Source organism: Mastomys coucha, unplaced genomic scaffold, assembly GCF_008632895.1.
Source record: "Mastomys coucha isolate ucsf_1 unplaced genomic scaffold, UCSF_Mcou_1 pScaffold5, whole genome shotgun sequence".
Lineage (NCBI taxonomy): Eukaryota > Metazoa > Chordata > Mammalia > Rodentia > Muridae > Mastomys > Mastomys coucha.
Genome location: NW_022196911.1, coordinates 93,934,111 through 93,943,703, shown reverse-complemented (window position 1 = coordinate 93,943,703; position 9,593 = coordinate 93,934,111). Strand labels below are relative to the sequence as shown.

General features: G+C 49.8%; 1 protein-coding gene and 1 long non-coding RNA gene across 3 annotated transcripts in view; one reads left to right on the top strand and one right to left on the bottom strand.

Annotated features, from left to right (window-relative positions):
* Plxdc1 (plexin domain containing 1) overlaps positions 1–9,593 on the top strand; it is a 64,047-nt gene that overhangs the window by 15,046 nt on the left and 39,408 nt on the right. The gene's annotated exons all lie outside the window — the stretch shown is intronic.
* The window catches only part of LOC116078378, an 8,705-nt gene continuing 5,101 nt past the window's right edge, over positions 5,990–9,593 (bottom strand). For both annotated transcript variants that reach the window (XR_004113521.1, XR_004113520.1), the window contains 4 exons: positions 7,440–7,643; positions 6,668–6,818; positions 6,374–6,541; positions 5,990–6,272 (listed from right to left, as the gene is read on the bottom strand). This is a non-coding gene — a long non-coding RNA (uncharacterized LOC116078378). The remainder of the gene's footprint in view (positions 6,273–6,373; positions 6,542–6,667; positions 6,819–7,439; positions 7,644–9,593) is intronic.

Sequence of the window (9,593 nt, the reverse complement as noted above, 5' to 3'; positions counted from 1 at the left end):
CTGCCTGCTGCCTGCCTGCCTGCCTGCTTGCTTGCTTGCTGAGCCAAACTCTCGCTCTGTAGCCAAGGCTGGAACTTACAATGTAGCCGTAGTCATGAGCAGCCCATTGTATGGAAGATGCAGCAGTAAGGTCACCACAGTGCAAACACAGAAGCAACAAATGGCCAGTACAAAGAAAACAGTAGGGTGCAGTGGTTCACACTTGGAATCCCAGTCCTTGGGAGGCTGAGGCAGGAGGATTACTGGGAGCTGAAGGCCAGCCTAGGCATATACAGAGACTGTCTCAAAAGCAAAATAAGTGTTTTTTTTGTTTTTGTTTTTGTTTTTCTCTGTATGGACCATTATGACGCTTTTGTATGTAATGGCTAGGCATACTATATTCACTATTAAAACCTGTTTTATCTAATCTGTCATTTTTTAAAAAAATTTATTTTATGTATATAAGTACATGGTAGCTGCCTTCAGACACACCAGAAGAGGGCATCAGATCCCATTACAGATGGTTGTGAGCCACCATGTGGTTGCTGGGATTGAACTCAGGACCTCTATAAGAGCAGTCAATACTCTTAACTGCTGAGCCATCTCTCCAGCCCCTAATTTGTCATTTCTTAGCAGCTGTCCACCTTGGCTTATTTGTTTGTTATTTGTGTTTTGAGACAGGCTCTCATTGCATTAAGCCAGGCTGTCTGGTCACAGAGCCCCTGTCTGGCCACGGAGCCCCTGTCTGGACACAGAGCCCTTGTCTGGCCATGGAGCCCCTGGGATCCTCTCCTGTCCTCTTTCCCAGTGCTGGGATTCTGAGTATATGTTGTTTATGTTGGTACTAGAGCTGAGACCTCAAAATTAAACAAATAAACAAAAAGAACAGAGGTTTATTTAGCTCATAGTCCTGGAAGGCCAAGATTTGAGGCTGCACGTGGCAAATGTGTCGTCATGTGTCAGGAAAAGAGAAGCTGAAGTGGCTCTGCGGGTGAAGAGCTGAGCTCCTTGGTTTTGGTCAATTTGACACAGACCTGGATGTATCTGGAACAAGTCAATCTTAACTGATAAGACTGGCCAGTAGGTAAGTCTATGGGATATTAATGACTGATGTGGGAGGGTCTAACTCACTGTGGGCAGTTCCAGCCCTGGGCAGCTAGTGCCCAGGTCTATAAGAAAGCAGGCCGAGCAGCAGATTCTGAGGAACAAGCCAGTAAGCAGCACTCCTCCATGGCCTCTGCTGCCCTTCCTGCCTCCAGCCTCCTGCCCCGTGTGAGCTCCTGCCCTGACTTCTCAGCACTCCTCCGTGGCCTCTGCTGCCCTTCCTGCCTCCAGCCTCCTGCCCCGTGTGAGCTCCTGCCCTGACTTCTCAGCACTCCTCCGTGGCCTCTGCTGCCCTTCCTGCCTCCAGCCTCCTGCCCCGTGTGAGCTCCTGCCCTGCCTTCTCTGTTGCTGGGCTGTTACCAGCAGGTGTAAGATGAAGTGAACCCCGTCCTTTCTCCCTTGCTTTTGGCTGTAGTGTTTTACAGAGCAACAGGAAGCCTAACTAAAACTCTCTGGCTAGCCTGATGACCTGAGTTCAATCCCCAGGATCCACATAGTAAAATGAATCGCAACTCCCACAAGTTGTCCCCCCGACCTTGTCACACTGCCATGGCGCTTACGCTAAAGAGATAAGTGGGGTTTTGTTTATTTGTTTTGCTTTTTTGTTTTGCTTTTTATTTTGTTTTGATTTGAGACAGGGTTTCCCTGTGTATCCCTGGTTGTCCTGGAACTTGCTCTGTAGACCAGACTGGCCTTGAACTCACAGATATCCACCTGTCTCTACCTCTGGAGTCTTGGGATTGCAGATGTGTGCCACCACCATCCAGCCATAATTTAAAAACAAACAAACAAAAAACTCAGAGGGGGTTATTTGCAGAAGAGAGAAAACACAGGGTGGTTACACCTTCTAACAGCTTGCTGTTGTGGTAACCAAGCTAGTCATTCAAGAACTTCATGAGTCTCTCCTGAGGACCGAACCCTTCTGAACCTTCTAACAGCTTGCTCTTGTGGTAACCAAGCTAGTCATTCAAGAACTTCGTGAGTCTCTCCTAGGGACCGAATCCTTCTGAAATGTCCCATCAGTGGTACATTATGGACCAGAGTTCCTTATCATGAGCACAAGCTGAGGTGAGAGGAAAATAGGAGATAATGTCAAATGAACCTTTCCTGGTACAGGTCTCTGCCACATTCACCCCATCGGCAAGCATTTCTTTCTTTTGGTTACTCTGTGTGTGTGTGTGTGTATACATCCTCGTGTGCAAGGATCACAAATGTGCTTTTGGGAATTGGGTTTCTCCTTCCACTCTATGGTTCTGGGGATAGAACGCCCATCTCAGGCTCAGTGCCTTTGCCCACTGAGCCGTCTGGCCAGCTCAGGTCAGGTGTTTCAGATGTTTTATTTTCTCTTGATCTAGAATGGACAGAGGAAGCCACCTGCCTAAGGTCACACATTAATGAGTGGCAGAGTCCAGATGGGAAGGCTAGCTCTGCTTCACTGGCTAGTTCTAAGCCACCATCTCCTTAAGGATAAGTGATGTGTTGGCAACCCCCCCCCCCTTTTTTTAAATCTGCCTTGAAAAAAGCCTTTCCGGGGCTGGTGAGATGGCTCAGCAGGTAAGAGCACTGACTGCTCTTCCAAAGGTCCTGAGTCCGGATCCCAGCAACCACATGGTGGCTCACAACCACCCATAATGAGATCGGACGCCCTCTTCTGGTGCGTCTGAAGACAGCTGCAATGAGCAGGGAGTGAGCGGGGCTGGAGCAAGCGGGGCGGCAGAGGTCCTGAGCAACCACAACAACAGCCACACACACAATGGCTCACAGCCATCTGTACAGCTACAGTGTACTCATACACATAAAATAAATAAAATAAATCTTTAAAAAAAAAAAAAAAAGAAAAAAGCCTTTCCAACATAAGTAGCCAGAATCGACCATCTCTGAGGGTTTTACGCATATGCAGGCTCTGGCTCTGCAGGTCTGGGGTTAACCCAGGACGACATACTCTGTTGCTTTCTCCATTTTCTTTCTTTTCTAGTTTATTTAAGAGTTTCCCTCTTTAGCTCTGGCTGTCCTGGAATTCACTCCGTAGCTTAGGCTGGCCTCGAGCTGGTAGCAACCCTCCTGTCTCAGCTTCCCAAGTCCTAAGATTATACAATGAGCCCTCCATATGTGGCTTTTTTCTTTTTCTTTTTCTTTTTCTTTCTTTCTTTCTTTCTTTCTTTCTTTCTTTTTTTTGAGACAGGATCTCACTGTATAGTCTTAGCCACCATGAAACTTAATACGTAGTCTAGACTTCCTTGAGCTCACAGAGATCTATCTACCTCAGTCTCCTGAAGCCCTGGCTGTCCTGGAACTCACTCTGTAGACCAGGCTAGCCTCAAACTCAGAGATCTACCTGCCTCTGCCTCCCAAGCAGTGGGATTAAAGGCCTGCGCTACCATGCCCAGCAGAACTCTGTACTTCTCACAGGCTCCTAGGTGACTCTGCTGCTGCTGTGCCAGGAACAGTTTTGAATAGCTGGGATCTAAAACACACTCAGGGTGTTTTTGTAACCCTCTCAGACAGGGGTGAATGGGAGACCCTTTCCCAGCAGCACTTTCCCGGTTAGTCCCAGCTGCCTAAATGCTGTCCTGACAAGCCTGGCCAGCCAAGCCCTCCTGTCAGCTCCGCGGCTGCCCCTGGTTGCTTGCCCAGCGTGCGTACCAGCCAACTGGCTGGCAGAAGATGGGCTGATTGTGAGAGCTCAGCTGGGGTTTCTTTTCCAGAAGCATCTTCAGCTCAGCCAAGGTAAATACAGCCCCGCTGTCAGAGCGGCAGAGCAGAGTGCCTGGGGGCGGGAGAGGTGTGTGCACAAGCAATTTGCGGGAGAAGAGCCCTCTGCCGTGCAGACAATAGAATGGAGGGGGAAAAAGTCTGAGGAGATAGCCTTTGCTGTCAAAACATTTCATGGGAACATCCAACAAAATCATACAAGAACTCGCACTTACTGGACACCTGCTGCGGGGCCCCAGCAGCGAGTTTCACATTGTCCTGCTCAGTGGGAGCCTTGGAAGCCTTTCAAGCTTGCAGCACCGGAGGCTGCTGAAAAAGGCACTGTAACCAGAGAGCAGTGATGTTTGGCACGAACCATCTTGTGTTTGGGTTTTGAACTTGGATCAGGCTGACACCTAAGCCCACACATTTTACGTTGGAACAGTCGTTTTCAAATGATGCCCCCATGGAACCCTAAGAATTCCTGGAGGTGTCCCACACGCTGCTATGGGATGGAGGCTGCAGAAGGTACAGAGTGGCTTCATTGTGTTGTGATGTAGAGGCTGAGCTGCCAAGGAAGAAAAAAAAAAATAGGCTGAACTCACCCCGTCGCCTGTGAATCAGGAAGATCACGGACAGGGGTTTTGTGCAGGTGTCATGGATACTGCCTCCTTCATTACAATGACCAACTCTCTTTATAATGTCAAATCAATATTGCCTCCAGTCCCAGCACCTAGGGACCACCCTCCAGGGGAACAAACAGCAGATTGTATGCAGTGATGGTCTGTGGAGGGTGTGAGCTCCTTGACCTTTGCATCCTGAGTAAGGCATACATACCCATTGTTGAATATTGAATACTGTGTTAACTGGCCAGGGACACCAACTAGGGCTTGCTTCCCTGCCCTCACCCCCCCCCCCCATTTATCTCCCTCTCTCTCTTCTTTCATTCTTTTTTAAAATTTATTTACTTATTTTATGCATATGAATACACTATAGCTGTCTTCATGCACACCAGAAGAGGGCATCAGATCCCATTGCAGATGGATGTGAGCCACCATGTTGTTGCTGGGATTTGAACTCATGACCTCCGGAAAATGCTCTTAGCCATCTTTCCAGCCCCCCTTTCTTTCTTTCTTTCTTTCTTTCTTTCTTTCTTTCTTTCTTTCTTCTCTCTCTCTTTCTTTGAGATAATATCTCATACAACCCAGGCTGGCCTCAAACTTGCAATGTAGCCAAGGCTGGCCTTGAGTTCCTTATTCTCCTGCCTTTATCTCCCAAGCACTGGGATCACAGACATTTCCCCATGCCTTGCTTTTGTATTGATTAGAATGCACATTCAGCCCTCCTAGCAAATGCCTCAGTGACTGGGTGTTAAGACACAAAGTAAATCTTTTATCACAGAGAGTGTCATGGGTGAGGGCTATTAAGGATTCTCCAAGGTGTGTGGGGAGCATCCCTCTGTCTTTCTGTCCCTCTGTCTTGCTGCTCTGCGCTCTGCAACACCGCCTTCCATCTGTTGTAATCTTGGGAGGCCGTTTCTGTTCCAGCCATCACGGCTGTATCCCATTCAGGTTGTGGGGAGGGCACTGAATTCTGCTAATCTCCCATTGGTCTTACATAGCCATGTAGCTGTCCCTAGCTAGGAGGACTGGTGGAGATGCAGTCAGGCTAGGTGGCCTGTGTCTAGCTAAAGTAGAACATCTGCTGCTCAAGTAAGATGGGGACAGTGGCTGCTGGGAGACCGTTATCTGTCCCTGCCATAATGGGCATCCTCCATTAAGACTGCTGGGGCAGGTGGCAATACACTAAGGGGGCCGGTAGGGGCAACGGGGAAGTGACACTGAGGTTCATTCCACGCTATGGCACTCTTTGCTCTGGTGTTCAGGCAAGAAGCCAGCTGTGGTTGACCTTGTACGAGAACAAACAAACAAACATGGCGACTAGGCAACAGCTGCCCAGAAACTTGGTTTTCTCCATCTCTCTTGCTGCTCAGATTGGTGCTGCTTCCTTTTTTTTTTTTAAAAGATTTTATTTATTTGATATATATGATGAGTACACTGTAGCTGTCATCAGACACACCAGAAGAGGGCATCAGATCTCATGACAGATGGTTGTGAGCCACCATGCAGTTGCTGGGATTTGAACTCAGGACCTCTGGAAGAGCAGTCGGTGCTCTTGACCACTGAGCCGTCTCTCCAGCCCCTGATTTGTGCTGTTTAGTGAAGGGCTGCAAGGGCTCCGCCTGGAAGTCTTTCTTCTGGTCACCCCATAGGGAAGGCTGTTCCATGTAGGGTCCCTTCAGTTCCTAGCAGCCACCCTAGCGATGTCACAGAGAAGGTCACTAGACCACTGTTGGGCGTCAGAGCTGCTTACTGGGTCTCTCTGGGGTCACTCGGTTCCTGTCTCATTGCAGTTCTTCAGTCATGACACGCGTAAATGTGTGTGCTGGAGCTGGAAGCAGAGGGCCATTACCCCTCCTGTCTGTGGACCAGTGTCTCCTGTGGACAGGGTGAGGTGGCAGCTTTAGCTCAGCTCTCTGGCCACTAGCTCCTCAGCCATTTAATTTTACTCTCCCTCCAGAAGGATCAAAAAGCTTAACCTGGGTTAAGCTGCAGAAGCAATGGATGATCGGCTTCCACTGGGGAGGGAGAAGTCTGTCCTCTAGGGAGGGAGATGTCGGGTTTCCACTGGGGAGGGCGATGTCAGGTTTCTGCTGGGGAAGGGGGTGTTGAATCAAAATGTCCCAGGTGGCCTTCTAGGGAGACAGCTGGTACACAGACATATATGCAAGCAATCAGTGTGGCTGAGGACACACAAGGTTGTAGAAAATGACAGGTACAGCCTGAGATGAGGCAGAAGTTCTTGGATGGGGTCGGGGAACCCTAAAACACACCTGCAACTGGGCATGGGCCACACATCCTTGCAAACGGGGGCGGGGGGCAGGCTGCCCAGGCCCAGCCATCCTGAAGTATGTATGGCCCCTCAGCGGTTAAGGAGAAGATCTTGTAATCCACGGACCAGGATACAAGCCAGCCATCTTGTATCTACAACGTAACCAGGCTTAAAACCAATAATGAGAACAACAGAGAAGGCCCAAAATACTTGATCGTACGTAACCTTGAGGCACATTCCTGATCAATTGCGTTACCAAGACACCAAGACACAAGGTCTGCTTGCCTCACTCTTGTCTTTGCTTCCTCTTGAGGTCAGGACTCCTCAGGCCCTGAGCCCTCAGGTGGCCCAGTCAGATGGAAGCCAGGTGCTACTGCCTTCCAAGCTTCCTGAATGACCTTGAGGCCAAGTGACCTTTCTGAGCCTGAGAGAGGAGGTGTCCTGCCTCAGTGGTCACAGGCAGCTCTCTTCAGCGCTGCTGTGGCCCCAGTGTGAGGACACCTTGATGACCTAAAAGCTCTGTGTGTCTGTGTGTCTGTCCTCCCCCACCCCTGTCCGGCTGCTAGACCCCCAGTCACTTGCTCACATGCTCTTCTTCATCCCTGAAAGCACCACTTTCTTAGAGAGGAGCCCCAGGAACCAAGGTGCCAGCCTTTGTCCAGTCGAGCCTCATGTGGAAATGTGCTCCATGGCTGAGGGTTCCCTGAGGAAGGAGCCATTTCTTTAGCATGGCTTGGGAACACTGACTTTGAGATTATTCAACTGCGCCATACCTTTCAGGTACTGGTGGTGAGATGGAAGGGACTCTGTCCCTGAACCCCATCTGTCCTCCACAAGGGACCCATGGTTGTCCCCATTGTGAGAGGAGCTTGATGGTTTTTTGAGTTTCAGTGTTGGCTGGAGCTGCCTTGAAGTCATGGTGCCCCCACCTCAGCCTCCTGAAGAGCTGGGATTCCCGATGTGGATCACCACAGCACCTGGGGATGCGAGAGACTTTAATTCTTAAGGGAGAAGTGTCCCAGGTTGCCTTCTAGGGAGACAGCTGGTACATAGACCTATATGCAAGCAAAAGACTTACACACATGAAGGAAGTTTTGGTTATAAGCCTAGCCTTTAACAGCTGAGACATCTCTTCAGCCCAGAAGTAAATGAATCCTAATGAAAGAAAACTTGGAGAAGCCAGATAAGATGTCTCTGAGGGAGAGACTTCGAGCGTGGGATAGCCTCTTAAGGGAGTGGCCCCTCACTGAGTAGTCAATTACTCCACTCTTGCCCCAGACAGGGTCTCATGCAGTGAGGCTAGCCTCGAATTCACTGTAGTTAAGGATGGCTGTTGTTCTGGGATTTCAGGCATTTGCTGAGGCTGAGGCTGAGGATGAGGCTGAGGATGAGGATGAAGGATGAGGATGAGGCTGAGGATGAGGATGAGGATGAGGATGAAGGATGAGGATGAGGATGAGGCTGAGGCTGAGGCTGAGGAGGAGGCTGAGGCTGAGGCTGAGGAGAAGGCTGAGGCTGAGGATGAAGATGAAGGATGAGGCTGAGGATGAGGCTGAGGCTGAGGATAAGGATGAGAATGAGGCTGAGGATTAGGATAACGGATGAGGCTGAGGTTGAGGCTGAGGCTGAGGATGAAGGATGAGGATGAGGATGAGGCTGAGGCTGAGGATTAGGATAACGGATGAGGCTGAGGCTGAGGTTGAGGCTGAGGCTGAGGATGAGAGTGAGGATGAGGATGAGGGTGAGGATGAGGGTGAGGATGAAGGATGAAGGATGAGGCTGAGGATTAGGATAACGGATGAGGCTGAGGCTGAGGTTGAGGATGAGAATGAGGATGAGGCTGAGGATGAGGCTGAGGCTGAGGATGAGAATGAGGATGAGGATGAGAATGAGGATAAAGGATGAGGTTGAGGATGAGGATGAGGATGAGGATGAAGATAAAGGATGAGGATGAGGCTGAGGATAAAGGATGAGGAAAAAGCTAACAGGGACAAGCAGTTAAATTGGATTTCTTCCCAAAGACCCCATTAAAACCTTCATAGCCAGTTGTTTGTTTTCTGTCTTGCTGTTGTTTGCTGAATATATTGCTTACTCTGATGCTCCGTTAGTGAAGAAGAATCAGGAATGCATGTTGACTAGGCAACGCCTGGTTCTGGCCCATGGGGCCTTATAAATTGTGGTAAGAGACCCAACATTCATTCTCTTTAGCTGGGTACCAGAGTGTCCTAAGCAGGGGAGTGACAGGGAGAGAGGCAAACAGCTCCAGGTTGTCCCCCTCCCCTTCCCTCCCCTCCCCCATCCCCCAAACCACAGCAGCACACAGCTGACGGTACCTGAACTCATTTTCTGCCATAAAACATTTATTCTTCCTCGGGCCTAGAGTCTGAAGCCACCCTCCCTCTGGAGGCCCTGAGAAGAGCCTCTCCTGCCAGCCTCTTAGGTCCTAGTGATTCCTAGGCATCCCGGGCTCTCCTTGGCCTAAGGACATCAGTCCAGTCTCTGCCCCCATGATCACATGACTTTTTGGGTCTCATTTTCTCTGTCTGGCTCTCACCCTCCAGTGATAAAGACAGCAGCTGGGCTGTGGTGGCACACACCTGTAATCTCAGCAGGCAGGTGGATCTCTGAATTCGAGGCCAGCCTGGTCTACAGGGCTAGTTCCAGGACTGCCAGGGCCACACAAAGAAACTCTGTCTAAAATAACAACAACAATAACAATGAAAACAGCAGCCATTGAATCAAGCTTCTCTAATCCAGGGCTACCTTGACTCTATTTACCTGTAGAGACTCTGTTTGCCTGGCAGTGATGGCGCTTGCCTTTAATCCCAGCACTTGGGAGGCAGAGGCAGGCAGTTTTCGGAGTTTGAAGCCAGCCTGGTCTACAGAGTGAGTTCCAGGACAGCCAGGGCTACACAGAGAAACCCTGT